The following is a 14,343-nucleotide window of genomic DNA, read 5'->3' on the forward strand; positions in this document are numbered from 1 at the left end:
CTCTCTGCCAATGGTTTTTCCACTTCTGGTCACTTCATAAATGTTTTCTAAGATAACTAAGCAAACCAAGAGTCAGTAGACTCAAATTGCAATGCTGAGGTTTGCACTATCAAGGGAAATTTTAGCAGTTTGAATATCTAAAATGTTCAAAATCAGTGTTACCTACATGAAATTCACAAGTGAGCCTCCTTTAGTCTGGTGCTTCAAAGGATATCCAAAGGTATCCAACATCTTTGGAATTTGGTGAGAGGTAATTGCCAGTCTTCGTGGGACTTCTTGATTTGGAGCAGATAACTTGATACCCTGTAATGTTAATGCTCTGAAATGCTCAGCATATCCTACACCAACCTCAAAAGGTAGTTTAATTCTACATGTGGAGTAAAAGATTTCTGTGGCCTTTACTTCCATTCCCTACTATAGTGCCAAAACTGCAGGAAAAAAATGACTGCTTGTTAAGCTGCATAGAAACCCCTCTTTAATAAGGATGAATGCATACATGACACTGAAAGAGCAGACTTGGATTTGACAACAGGGGAACGTTGTACGTTTAGGATACTGCCACTCACCAGCAAAGCTCCTCTGGTTCTGCACTGCTTTAAAGGCAATGATTACAGCTTCTGCAAGCAAGAGGGGAGAGACATTTGAAGCATGAAGTAATTGTATAATGACAACTTGAAATCTGATCACCAAATCCTCCGTCATTTCTACCCTATCCTCATTTCTGTGGTGCTAAGAGGTTTATGTTCTAAAGCTGTGTGCGGGATTTCACCCAAGTGACTCCCACTGAACTGAGAAATTTCTGTGTTCTGCTTTGGTAGCTCAGTACCCAAAGATCAGTCTGCTAATTGACAAGCAGCCTGGACTTTCTAGGGTTATGGAGGTCGTTTAAATATATAGGATACAAATAGATGTACCAATCTGAGAACACAGTTACATGAGAAGTGGCAAAATTCTGCTTTAATTGGGACTTTCCTGTAATCATGTGCTTGTTTAGGAGGTTTAATATTAAATAGCATCCTACAAAATTCTCTTCTTAAGAGTTGAATAGTGTAGCAGAGTACTTACATTCATTAGTTAATCTTCTCAGAGCAAAAACTAAAAGAAAATAGCATACTCTAGTTCAGAGATTTTTAGTAGTATTTTTTAACTTTATCATCATTGTGCCTATTTTGGGTTTTTCTATGGCAGGTGCAGTGAAGACAGATAGTGGAAAAATAGTCCCTCCTTCCGCCAATGGGTGAACTAGAAGCCACAATAGATATGCACCAAAAAAAGGTAGAAGCTACCAGAAAGATGACTGATGAGTGTATGGGTAAGATTTAACCTTCGTCGAGATTAGGATTACTTTTATTCTACCTATTCAAAATACCAGTTTCTGAAGTATATTTTGTTTCATGTCTCTGCCTTTGGAAACCTCTCCCCCAGTATCTCTTCAGTAGACAGTTCAGCTGAGCACTACAAAATTCCCTGCACTTTCTTCTTGTCCAGGCTGATGTTACCTCTCTGCTTTGCCTGCTTATAAGCAGGTATTTCTCACACTTCCGTCCTTTCATACCAAAGCATTGTTGAAACTAGGGGGAAAACAGTGAGGCAAGGTTTGGGAATCTCTATTGCTGTTTGCAATAAAAGAGCTCAGGATTCGAGGTACTAATCGTATCTATAGAGCAGAGTCTAACCAATTATGCATATTTCACTGTGGCAAGGCAATATGCTATTGTGTGGAAAAGCCTCAGGAGCCAAGGCTGTAGGGGCTTTATCTCTTCTTTCCAGTAACTCAGAAGAATAGAGGATCAAAACTGAGTGCTTTATCTAATTGTAACTCAGATAGTGAATTCAATGTAATGTCATCTGGTAAAGGCCAACTATTTGCCTAACTGGGGATGTGGAGCCTGAGGGAGCAATGGAAGTGAGATGAGAATGTATAGTCAATCAAAATGCATATTAGCAAAGTTTGAATCTATTATTATAAATGTATTGTAAATTTTAAATGGCTGGATTATAGCTGTGTTTCTTTTCTTGATCTACTTAATATGTATTCTGGTGCCAGACCCTTCAGCTGTTCCATTGCAGTAAGGATGGAGCCTTGTGTCCCAGTTTTCCTGTATTGTCCTATATGTTTTTTAGTGGGCAATGAGCTGGCAGTTCTTTCCTTCACATATGCATTTGTGCACGTGTATACAAATAAAGGAGACAGATTGCTCAAAACCATCCCCATGTGCTTCTGTCTACCTAAAGAGTGCCCAGCTATAGAAACATGTCTTTATCTCCCAGTTTTGGTTTCCTCAACCCTTCAGTGGTTTCCAGTGTTAATGCACAATCTTTCAAGGATTCCAAGATGTACATGACCCTTTTCCACAAATCATTGACTCTATTTTTCCTGGCTATTTTCTTTATTTTAGCTGGATACACTTACCCACATCTGTCCCTCCCATGAAGTTCTATAATTTTAAAGGAAACTATTGAAGTTTTATAGCTTAATAGAAAGTTTCTTCCCTGAAAGAAATATGACCCTGGCAAGTAATGATGAATTCCCTATAAACTGAGGCATCACTCCAGCCAGAAGCTGTGCACAGTCTGATTCCTCCTGGATGCACACACTTGGAGGGATAGTTTGGCAAGGAGGGCTGAATTACTAAGATGCCTCAGGAGACCGAAGTATTTAGGGACTGCTGGCATTGCCAGCCCCTTTCTTCAATCCTGTAGATGTCAAACTAGCCTAGCACCTAAATATTCAGCAGTGAAATCCCAGAGACACTTCAGACAACTGATCACTGAGTTATTGACAGTGATTTTTAGCCTAAGCCCTGTTAGGATACACTCTGCTTATTTTCCTTACAGGCCAAATTCACAGATTGCTCAAACCACATTTAATTGTCTACAAGGCTTGGCACAATTATGAACCTCCTGTTTTACAAAATATCTAGCAGTTGGGAGCACTAAATCCCTTACCTGAAGTAGCTTGAACTAACATTTCCAGCTTCTGCTCATTCGAGCTGTCTGACTTTTAACATGATACATAAATATGCACAGCTCTAGGTAATGAATTGAGTGATGAACTGCCTGAGCATCCACCTTCTGAACTTAGGCTAGATTTTTCTCAGTCCTATTCAGGATGCAACTCTACCTTCACTTTACTTTTGACAACTACTTTAGCTGCACTGTGCAGAAAACATTTTCAGCTATGTGGAAATGAAGCTCTGCAACAAAAACTTGATCTGTTCAAAATGAAATAAAGCCAAGCCTCATTTTAAACATGAGGAATGGACAGATATTATTCTGGATTTTCAGAAAGATCAGGTTTGATTGGAAACCTGTAGTTTTCAGAAATCCTCAGCCATAAAACCATTATCTTGCTCTGGGAGAAATACTATTGCTATTCGTGACTCCTTGGTCCAATATGTTCCCTCACAAGCCCTCACTCAACATCTGCCTTAACTTAGGTGTCAAAACTTAGTCACCCTATGCATCTGTTACAAGCGCCTCTGGATGGCAGTTCACCTAATCTTAAAATAGGCATATACAATAAAACAGAAAAAAACCCTCACCTGACTGTGTTTGCAGTTCAGCACACATCCAGCTCAGCATTTTTCCCACTTTGTGATAGATCATATTGCATCAAACATTGAGTGTGTTTGCCACAGTTCATTAGAGTTAGAAGGGGACGTCTGCTCAGCAGGTATGTCCTGGGAACTGCTGTGTTGTGAGACTTACACAATGCTGAAAGTCCCTGTTTTGCAAAGTACCTGCTGATCAAAGGTGGAAGAGTTCAACCCCAGAAGCATGGGCCATACTTTATGGACATTATGGACATAAAAAAATATGATCTCTTTCTTGCTCCAAAGAGCACCACAGCAAGGCTGCTATGGAGGGTTCCTTGGGGCCTCTTTCCCTGATGGAAAATGCTTCCGAACCAGACATGACAATGTCATATTGCCTCATCTCTTCTAAGCTGCTCATGCTCAAGGAAGAATTTTTCTTCTGCTTAATTAAACAGCATCATGATTACTGAGACAATAACTCTCTTTAAAATAAAAATGTTTATGCTCTCTTTGTACCCTCCAAGTCATATCTATTCGTGTGATATTTATGACTGAATTTGTATTTCAGTGTTGCCAACTTTTATGGTCTCATGTCTTCCTAAACTAGCAATGTAATTATAACTGTCTACCTCCTAGTATTTATTATTAATATGAATACAATGAAGTGGGTGATTAAGCAGTCACTAGTTACTCCTGTAATCACCAGACCAGCCCCCTAAGGAAGCTGGGTTCAATAACATGTCATTGGAATGATAAAACCTTAATGAGTCATCCATGAGATGCAGAATTGTGAGGCTCAGCAGAGTTCAAGTCCTGTTTATCATAAAAATGAAAGAAGGTGAGGCTGGGTGAGCAGAAGAAATAGCACAAAATGGCGGGACAGATACTCAGTGTGATTTGCATTACCTCTGTTGGACCTCTGACAAATAAAACCTGCTGAGGGTCTGCCCCTCATCATTAACACAGTAGTTGCAAAAAAGTGTCTGTGATAGGAAGTGATTTACAGAAAAAGAGTTTCCAAACCCTCTGGCATCTTGGATCTGCTTATACAAGCTTGTCCTGATTAATTCAAAATTCTTCTTGTTCTAATAATCCTCTCATTTCAAAGCTTCTTTGTAGTTCCTTTCACTATCTTTTGTTGGCATGCAAACGAGCAACCTTAGGTATGTATGTTTAACTTTTTTTGTTCTCCCTTTTTTCAAAATCTTACAGGTTTGGGGAGCTGTGATATGCTCTGGCTTTTTCTTCCCTGAATGTATTCTTCATGTTATTAATAATTCATATTCTTAAGAAGGGAGGGGGGAAAAAAAAAAATTACTCAAAGCCCTGTTAGACATAAAGAAGTGACAATGCTTCTGGAAGAAAGACTGCAGGTCAAGTTCAGACTTGGGAAAAGTGGCTGTAACTCTATTGAACTACTTCCAGATTATTCATAACATCAAGGCAATATGTCAACTACTCAATAATGTATCCTACTCCAACCTTCAATTAACCTTTTTATTCTTAAGCATTTAGCCTGGTAAGTTACACAAATTAATTTATTGAGAAGCTAATAAACAGTGAGTCACAAGAATCAGGAGCTGGGTGATTAGGTGTTTAGTTATATGGTTTATTATTTATTTAAACTAGATTTTGATGAATTATTGAAGCTTTAACATTAGTCCTTTTTTTTCAAAGTATTGTTGAGGTATTTTTTCTAAGTGCAGATGATTTTCTAAGAGCTGCATATGACATGATCTAAGGCACATGCATTTCCTTCAGTAATCTGCTATTTCAGTACTTCATGCCCTTGAGGCACAGCTGTTATTCCCATTATAAGCAAGGAACTGATGCAAAAATAAAAACAACGGAGCAATTCAGGTACCTAAATATAGATGTCTAGTACTTTCTCAGACATCTTCAGCTGTCCAAAGCACCAGTGCAAGAGCAGTGAACATGACACAGGACCCATGGGAGAGACAAATCTTTCTGCAAGTCAGGTAAGGTATCCCAGAATCTCCGCATTGGCACTGTATACCTGTGTTTCAACATGTTATTTGCTCCCACATAGTCAAACGAACACATTTATGCCAGCTGATGCACAGTAACTCTGTGTGCATGTGCATGGTCTTCCCTTGCAGCAGGGGAAGGTATTTCAGCTTAACAAATGGGCAAAGTCAATCCGCATGAAAACTTCCCAGAAATGAGGAGAAGTAGGGTAATCAGCTCACCCTTTGTAGCTAGTGACAGAGACAAGTTAATAATAGTAGAACATCAGATCTAACCTATTATAACCCATCACCCAAAGCCTGGTATATGTCTCTACCCTGCCAAACAAAACAAATGGCATCTGATGACCATGGCTAGCACTAATGTATGGCAGAGAATAACCAGTCTGTCATTTAGTTCAGCTCATTTAGAGCTTTCTTTTTATTTTAAGTGACAGTGTTATGGATTTGATTTTTGTATTGCAAACCTGGCAGCTGAAAGCAGAAACAAACCTACTCCTGATTCATGGTGGCAGACACTGGCTTTTACAGGTCTAAAGTGCCTGTGTGAACTGGCAGATTCCTCCCATTGTTTCCCATCTCCCAGTTATTCCTCATAGTTCAGGATACACAAGGTCTTGGAAACTAATACATACATAACATACCTTTACACTTATATTTTTTCTGATGGGTTTGAGAAACTGTCTGCCCTAGGATTTATGAATAAAGATGAGTGACTGTGCAATTTCCTTTTATAAAATGTAAGTCTACTAAAAAAGTGGGAAAAGTAAGTAGTTACCGTTCCCTACGAATATTGTTGATCAGTGTCATGAATTATGTATGTATCCCTCCTGGGTCCAGTGTCCTCTGGCATTTCTTAAGCAGTAGCTCAATATTTTCTACCACTCTGATAAATCATTCAATAGGGAAAGGGTAAGTCCTGATTCCTGAGCCACTGTGCAGAGGCACTGACTGATGTGGTTTGTTGAACAGCTTAGTTTTACATTCCACTCCTGAAAGTCTGACATCCGAGACTTTATAGTCCACCAAGGTCACAGGGACATCAGAGTTGTGAAGTGTGCTTTCAGCTTCTTGGATGCTAGGAAATGGCTTGAAATTCAGCAGGAAAAATTCTGCTCCAGTAGAGGCACAGTTTTTTCTGATGGTTTTTATCTTTTTTCTTTACAGAGATATGTGATAACAATGGTGTCCTAAGGAGCTGATATTTCCTTCTTTAAGGAGAATTAGGGGTCACATATTTCTATAATGTTCACAATATCTATGATAAAAACTGTTCAGTGAAAATAACCTGGGGCTTTCTTTCCAGGATAGAATCTATTCTAGACACTTCTTCTATATATGTCGTGAAAAAGATTGTGTAGGACTGTTGGAGGAATTCTGCCATTTACAGATTATGGGTTAACTGAATAATGCTTTAGAGAGAAATAGCATGGTTTCATTTCAAAATGAGTGGTTACAACCCAACCCTGAACACTAACAGGTTATTCCTACCGCTGTACACTACAACTTCCCTTTAGTTCCCAAAGCTAAGTGAAATAACAAAGTAACTGTGTTAAGTACATCTTGACCTCTTAACTGAATTTTCTTTCTCCATATTAGAAATTCTTCTGTTCTGTATTTCATTTGAGGCTAGAGGAAGCAAGTTTACTACAGAGAGATTACTTCTAGGATATTCAAAGCTAATGAAATTCAAATGCAGAATCATGAGCATTTGCAGTAGACAGAAGTGGAAGTTTCACATTGTTTCTGTCAGGGACCAAAGATGTGTCTCGTGCCCTGTGCATCTATCCAACCAAATGTCACAAAGAACAGTCATAAAGTACACTTGGCAGATATGGTAAAAATGTACATGAAAACTCTCTGAAAAATAGCTCTGACTAATGTAAAACCTTTATTTCAAAGTCTCAAAGAGCACAAAATACATTCTGTACTTCAAAATATTCATGCAGAAGTATCAAAAAAAAAACCCAAATCAATGTCAGAACTAAAATCTTTCTCCTGGGACCATTCTGATAAATATGGACAGATCTGAGGATGATGCAAGGGGATAAAATTAGCAAACAAAAAATTATAATTAATGGCTGCAAATAGTGCGGAAGATGTGCAAACTATCCCTCACCTAAAAGAATGGAAATGAGGGAAAAGGCTCTCCATCTTCTTAATGCTAGAAGCATAATAGATGAGAAGTTCAATCTCTCAGTAAGGCCTTGTCTCCATTTCCAACACCTTGCAGTCAAGGTACCAGACTTACTTCCCAGAGCAAGAGCTTCCACAGTGCCTTCATACCAGTGGAGCAGTCCTGCAAGTCTCCCACAGGTTTGACAAACCATTCTACGTCAGTGTTGCTGATACCTCTGTTATGCTTTTGTCTTGGTGCTCATTCCCTATTTTTACATCCAGCTGGGGAAAGAGCTTGACATGTACACACCTTCTCAATATGTTACACGGCTGCTTGTTAGTACACAGTAGGGAGCTGATCATAAAGAATCCCAATTCTATTCTTGGCTCTCCAAGAGACACATGCTGTGTGCAGCCTGGGGAACTGAATAGTCCAAACTGATGTAGTTATCCTAAAAAGCAAGATGGAAAAGGAGATAAATTGGGGTCTGACATATTGGCACGTTGGCTCTGAATCCTCAATCTGACCATGCAAACTCTCTGTTATATCATTTTAAATTCCACACTGCCTTCTCTGTTAGGTTTATGACCTTACTCAATAATAATAGCAGAAAAATAGATGGGGATTTTAACAGCAGTTAGGAGTGAGATTTGTTTTCTTCTTTCCTGTGTCTGGGGAATATAGGAGTATTTGCTGAAAACTTCTCTCTTCCTCTTGGATTTTTGTTTTTCTTTATTTGTTTGTTTTCCCAACATGAAGATTGCCCTCAGAACTGAATGGTATCCTTCACAGAGTGACAGAGCTATCATGAAATTAAAATTCCATATGTGTTGTTTGAGAATATATTTTCCTCTGTATCTGAATGGTGCTGAAAACTCTCAGGACAGTCATCACCAGGATCTGTTATCCTAGTACTGTACATAAGAAACAATGAGGCCAAAGGACATTTATTTTCCTTCCAAAAGGGTACAAAGAGAAACAGTCTAGTGGAAAACCTGTCAAAAGAGCAATTATTCTCTTCTTTTTCATCCTTTGTCAGTTCCTCAAGTCACTTTAACATATTTTGATTACGCTTAAAGTTTTCATCCAAGAGGCTTGGGTTTTGCCATTGCCACGAGGTTTCAAACCCACGCAGTTCTAGTTAAAACTGAGCTCTGCAGCACTTATTAAACATGACACAGTCCTGTGGCACTGCACCAGCACACGGATCTCTGTTGCTCACACAAAAGGATGGCAGGGCTGGAAGTAAGTCTAGCTAGTCTAGCAGGTGCCTTATCCACAAAACCAGTAAACCATCACAGCTTTTTTCAAGTCAGTTTTGTTAGAGGTTGATGCAGCACGAAGCTAACATGTGGACCTAATGTCATTAAGATGTAGAAGAAAAACTTTCCAGAAAAAGAGGCCAGAGTGCCAAAGGTATTCAGTGGATTTAATGGCTGTGTGAACTGTTCTGTTCTTAAAATGTGAGCTGCTTAGCAGAAGCACTTCACAGTTTCCTAGTTTATCTCAGTGTACCCAGTAAAGGTGGGATTTAAAAAAGAGCCCATAGGAGTGAGGGATTCATTGCATCTCATTTGTCATGTAAGACTAGGTGTTTGCTTAAGATAATCATCTACAGCCGGTGGACAGAGAGGAACAAATCAACACTGAATCTTCCTATCATATCTATAATATTCATGCTACCCAAGAACTACTTTGTTTACTTGCTTGGTTTTGTTTTAAATTATTTAATCAATTGTATGATATATTTTCACAAGTGAAAAAAAAGTGTCTTGGCTTTTCATGGAAGGATATTAGCCAGCAGTTTTGCCTTCTTCTCTAGCTTGTATACTTAAGCTCAAGGGAAGAACATCTGCTCCTTTTTATCATCAGCTATTCAAAATCTCCTATGCTAGCTCTTCAGAGCAAGAGTGGCTTGACTGATAGCCCATTAGATCAACAATGCGAGTCGATTTTACTGTTGAAAAAAAAAATTTACTCTTGAAAATAGATTTCTTTATTTTCTCTGTCAAAGCATTTATTTGAACAATAAAAAATAAATAAATACCACTTATTTTCAGAGCAAATGTAACCCTACATGATATTTTTACTGACACTCAAATTCAAGTGAAATTTATGCTTAGCAAAGAGAATTGGAAATGAAATAGGACATTAACACAAAAGTATTTGTAAAATTACAAGCAAAAGGGAGCGTTTAATGGTACTATCCCGGATGCCACAGCAACTGAGCAGTGAATCATATTCTCAGTTTATTCTTCCTAGGTAGTAGATGCACAGCAACACTGAAGATGGCAACTTGCAATTCAGATATGGGGCCAGGGCTCTAGCTGTCACTTTCTGGCCTTTTTGTCCATATATGTTTCTACACTGAACATCAGTCAAGCCTTTTTCTGTTTAGGAGACACTTTCTATGCAAAACACATCCCAAAGTTCCAGAGAATGAAAGAGAGGGAACAGATATATTGGTGACAGATTAAACAGTCAGAAGAGTGTTGCGTTAGTGTGAGAAAGCACTGAAAGACTTAGCTGAAGACAGAGGTCTTTAATTTTAATTTAGCTACTTGGAGACCTGTAGCAGGGAAAACATGAGGGCACCGAGTTGATCAGGTATACTGGTGTGGTTAGGAAACCAACCTGCAAGGGCAGGGAAGGAGCCTCCTCTGTTTTGGACATGCATGAGAAGGGCAGAGAAGACGCACCTAGAGAAGCAGTTTTGACTTCTGTTTGTGGCTTGAGCACAAATGCATGGAAAGAGTGAGAGATCACAGCCACGTCCCAAGCAATTGGGCCTTTTGGAGGTTGCCTGAAATATGAGATGACTGAGAGATGCTAAACTATTTAAAGGAGTAAGTAAATACATGGAAGAGGAGAACACAGTGTTTATAAAATGTCCTCTTCCAGTCATCATCTGACAGTCTCTCCAGTCAAATTGGGTGTTTGATATCCATATAGGGTAAAATGGCACCATATGCTTTGCCTGTGTCAGAGCCCTGAAGGACCAGGTGAACTGGCACTGCTGAGAGATGGGCACCCGTGTAGTTCCTCCTGTGGAAGAGGAGATGGGGAAACAGAAGAAGATGTCTTTCATCTAACATCAGTTGCTATCTCCTTTTATCACAACTTGTTGGGGGTAGCAAAATGAACAGCAAGGCTACATGTCCTCAGAGCTCTGCACCTCTCTCTGTGCTCTCTCTGTCCCTTTTCTCTGCTTCCTACCTCCTGTGGGAGAACCAACTCCAAGAAGATTTGAACCAGCCCTGCTTGCTCTAAATCATCCGTTCCTTAACTCCCTCATTTTGACACAACACTAACACATCTTTCTCTTCCCCCTCCTTCTTTGCAGCAAACCCTGAGCACCGTTGCTAATTAAATACTCTGCAGGAAACATGCAGAGAAGGTGAAGACTGGAACAGCAGGCAAGTGGTCTGGCACAGCTTTGAAGGAACCAACTTGCTGGATGTGTGCAGCAGCAAACTGAGCAGCCTGCTCCTTCTCTGAGTGAGGGTGGCCCATGCAAGAAGGTGGGAGGAGTTACCTAATGCACCATGTGCTGTGTGGGACATCAGGAGAAACTGCCTTAACACAATTTTGAAAGATGTATAAACTTAGAAACAATTCTCTTTTCTCTTCCTTTCTTTTCTTTTCTTTTCTTTTCTTTTCTTTTCTTGTCTTGTCTTGTCTTGTCTTGTCTTGTCTTGTCTTGTCTTGTCTTTTGTTCTCTTCTCTTTTCTCTTTCTTTGCTCTTTTCTTATCTTTTTTTCCCCCAAATGCTACTTTCACTGTGGCTTTCTCAAATGGACAATAAGTGTCGAGACATTCTGGGAAAGATATGGGTGCATTCAGACCATTTGGGTCATGATCACAGGAAGGGTTATACAAAATACATCAGCAGATGCTAGTTCACAAAAATCTGTTTCTCATTTGACTAGGACTTTTTTTTTTGGTAATTTCTTGGGCCTGTAACTCATGATTCCAGCATGAAATGAGCCTAAATTCTGTATTAAAAAAAAAATAATCATCAATTTCCCTCCCCCCACCTTACACATTTCTGCAGGTAAATAAAAGGGTTTGATGTCAAACCTCACTTGAAGAGAAAAAGTTTCCCAAGACAATAAAGCATATTTTTTAAGACATTGAGGGAATGAATAATGAAAGAAGTAGGGCTGCTCATATCTGAAATCCTTAAATCGTGACTGAATTGGAAACTTGTTTTCTACCTTACCCTAAAATGAAAAAAACTTCTTAACTGATTGTGTAGAAGACTCAACTGGAAAGATCATATTTTTTTATTTATTTTATTATTTTTTTAGCCTGTGTCTTTCTCTCTCCCTTTCACAATCTTGCTTTCTTTCTGGAACTGAGTGGATATCAGAAAAACTTTTTGTCAAAACTGTTGTCAAAATCAATATATCTTCGTAAAATATTTTGGATCGTTAGAGTCTTGTTGAAATACTCCTACCTTTCAGTCTTAAGAACAGGGCACCATGGCTCTTGTTTCTCTTAAAAGGAGCCTACATACCTCATTAGGAAATTTGTCGAAAAATTACTGATGATTGCTGGCACTGCTTCAAAGTGTCACATCACTCGCACAGCACTCATCCTTAGCACATTCTTGCTTAATGCTGAAATGAAGCCTCATGTTTATCATTATTTTTCTGCAGGGCTACACTGTTAGTCCTACACGCAGTAGGCGCAGGGCTGATGTTTGATGCATGGTTGGGCGCAGGCAGGCTTTAACCATGGAATTTCTTCCTTCCAGGCATTTCATGACTCCAAGGGGTAAATATCTCCACCTAAAAGCCTTCCTCCTGTGTCATGGCACACACAAGCAATGAGCAGCCACCTAAGCATCCCCACACCCTACTGCCTGAGTCCTGGATTTGTAACCCTTACCCCCCCCGCTTCTGTGTTCCTGATGTTATCAACAGTTCAATACAATAGAAATTACCTATTTCTGCATGAGAAGTTATTCAAAGCTTGAAGAAAATGATTCAAATTATATTTTCATTATGAAATGTTGAAGCAGGACTTCTTAGCATGTTCAAACAGTTGAAAAATGTAAAACAAATGACTCTTTCCCATAAGCACATGTAGTTTCAATGATTTATCAGAAAAACAAACAAAGAAGAAAACCCCAATCAGTACAGAAAGTTCCAGCTCTAGATCTAAACACAGATTTTAATGAAGGAATCATTGAATTAGGCCTCACACTGCAATTCCTCGGAGGTCTGACCAGCACTTCTAGATCAGAATCAGGAAAGATGCAGGAGGAAGTTATTTTCTACTAATTCTCTTTAAGGTTGACAAATTATATATTTGGGGATTTTGATATTTGGATGCAACATAACCAGCAATATCAATAATGCATGCAATCTTCTTTAAAATATTTCTCAGATGACTGCTCTCATTTTGTTGTTCTGATATAAAAATTGCATCCTTGGGGTTTGAAGCAGGAACCTTTAAGGCAGCTAGTTTCATCTGCACATAGCAATTACCTATGTTATGTGCCAGCATATGCATTTCAAGTTTAAATTGATTGAAAACCTGGACAATGAGTTTACTTGACAGGGATGCTGGAGAAAGAAGCACCCTCTTGCAGAGCAATCTGTGGCACAGGACAACGCCGTTATCACCCCCCTGCTGTAGGTGACAGCTTCTCCTCTGAGCGCTCCCACTGCAGAAAAGTTATCAGCTGAGCCAGCTCTGGCAGCCTCCAGTGGCTGCCCAAGACCAACCCAAATTATGGTTTAAATAGAATAATGAGGACTTCTGCAATGCCTTTCTTTACCTGAGCTATCTGAGCACAACTCTCAGTCTGCTCAGCCAGACTCTGAGGAGGGTGTCTGTCTGAGGCTTAAAGAGTAAACTTTGCTAAGCCAGGAAGATGAGGAAACCAGTCAATCTCTTTTCCTCTATTGAGGACAGAAAATGTCAAGAAATCTTTCTCTAGCCTATTATTCGACTGATTGGCAGGAATATGTATTTGGGGACAAGCTTTGAAATCACTTTCAATTTCTCTTTTCACACTGGATTTAGGCTCTGAAGGGCATCTTCTCAGCATGGCACAACATTGGCAGAGCCCTTTCCTGTAGAAACTGTGTAATTCAGCCAAACGCGTTTCATCAGTACCCTCATACCATGGTTGGGAACAGCACGAGCCAGCAAAAGCAGGTGTCTGTCAATGTGCACCCAGGGTTTTGCCAGGCTAACTAAAAGGGTTTTAGGCTGCAGGGCTTCTTCTACACCTCTCACTGACATGGTTTCATGTTTTTGTTGTTAAACCTTTCTGTGGTGACCATCCAAGTGCTGACGGATGGGGCAATGGGACTTGGCATGGAAAGGCCACAATGATCTTCCTACCACCCCCAAGGCTGCCCACAGGATCCCTCTTCCAGCTTGTGTCTCAGCTGTTCCTGCACCAGCTGCTGAGCTGCTATATGGTTTGCAGCACAGCATGCAAAGATAACCCCCAATCAGTTCTGTAAATTATGGTGATTTAACAGTTATGGCATGAATTGGCCGAACTTTCTCCTTTGTGAGGGTGGAGGAAGAGTCAGGCTCCTTCAAGGGAGGGACAAGACCATCAATTCTCATAGTAAACATCTGGGTTGTAGATACTTAATTCATTTGGGCACTTTTGAACTTTTTAACCTGCCTGCCCAAACCTGCTCCCAGCAGAAGGAATGAATTTCAATAG

The sequence above is a fragment of the Buteo buteo genome, chromosome 18 (assembly GCF_964188355.1).
Source record: "Buteo buteo chromosome 18, bButBut1.hap1.1, whole genome shotgun sequence".
Lineage (NCBI taxonomy): Eukaryota > Metazoa > Chordata > Aves > Accipitriformes > Accipitridae > Buteo > Buteo buteo.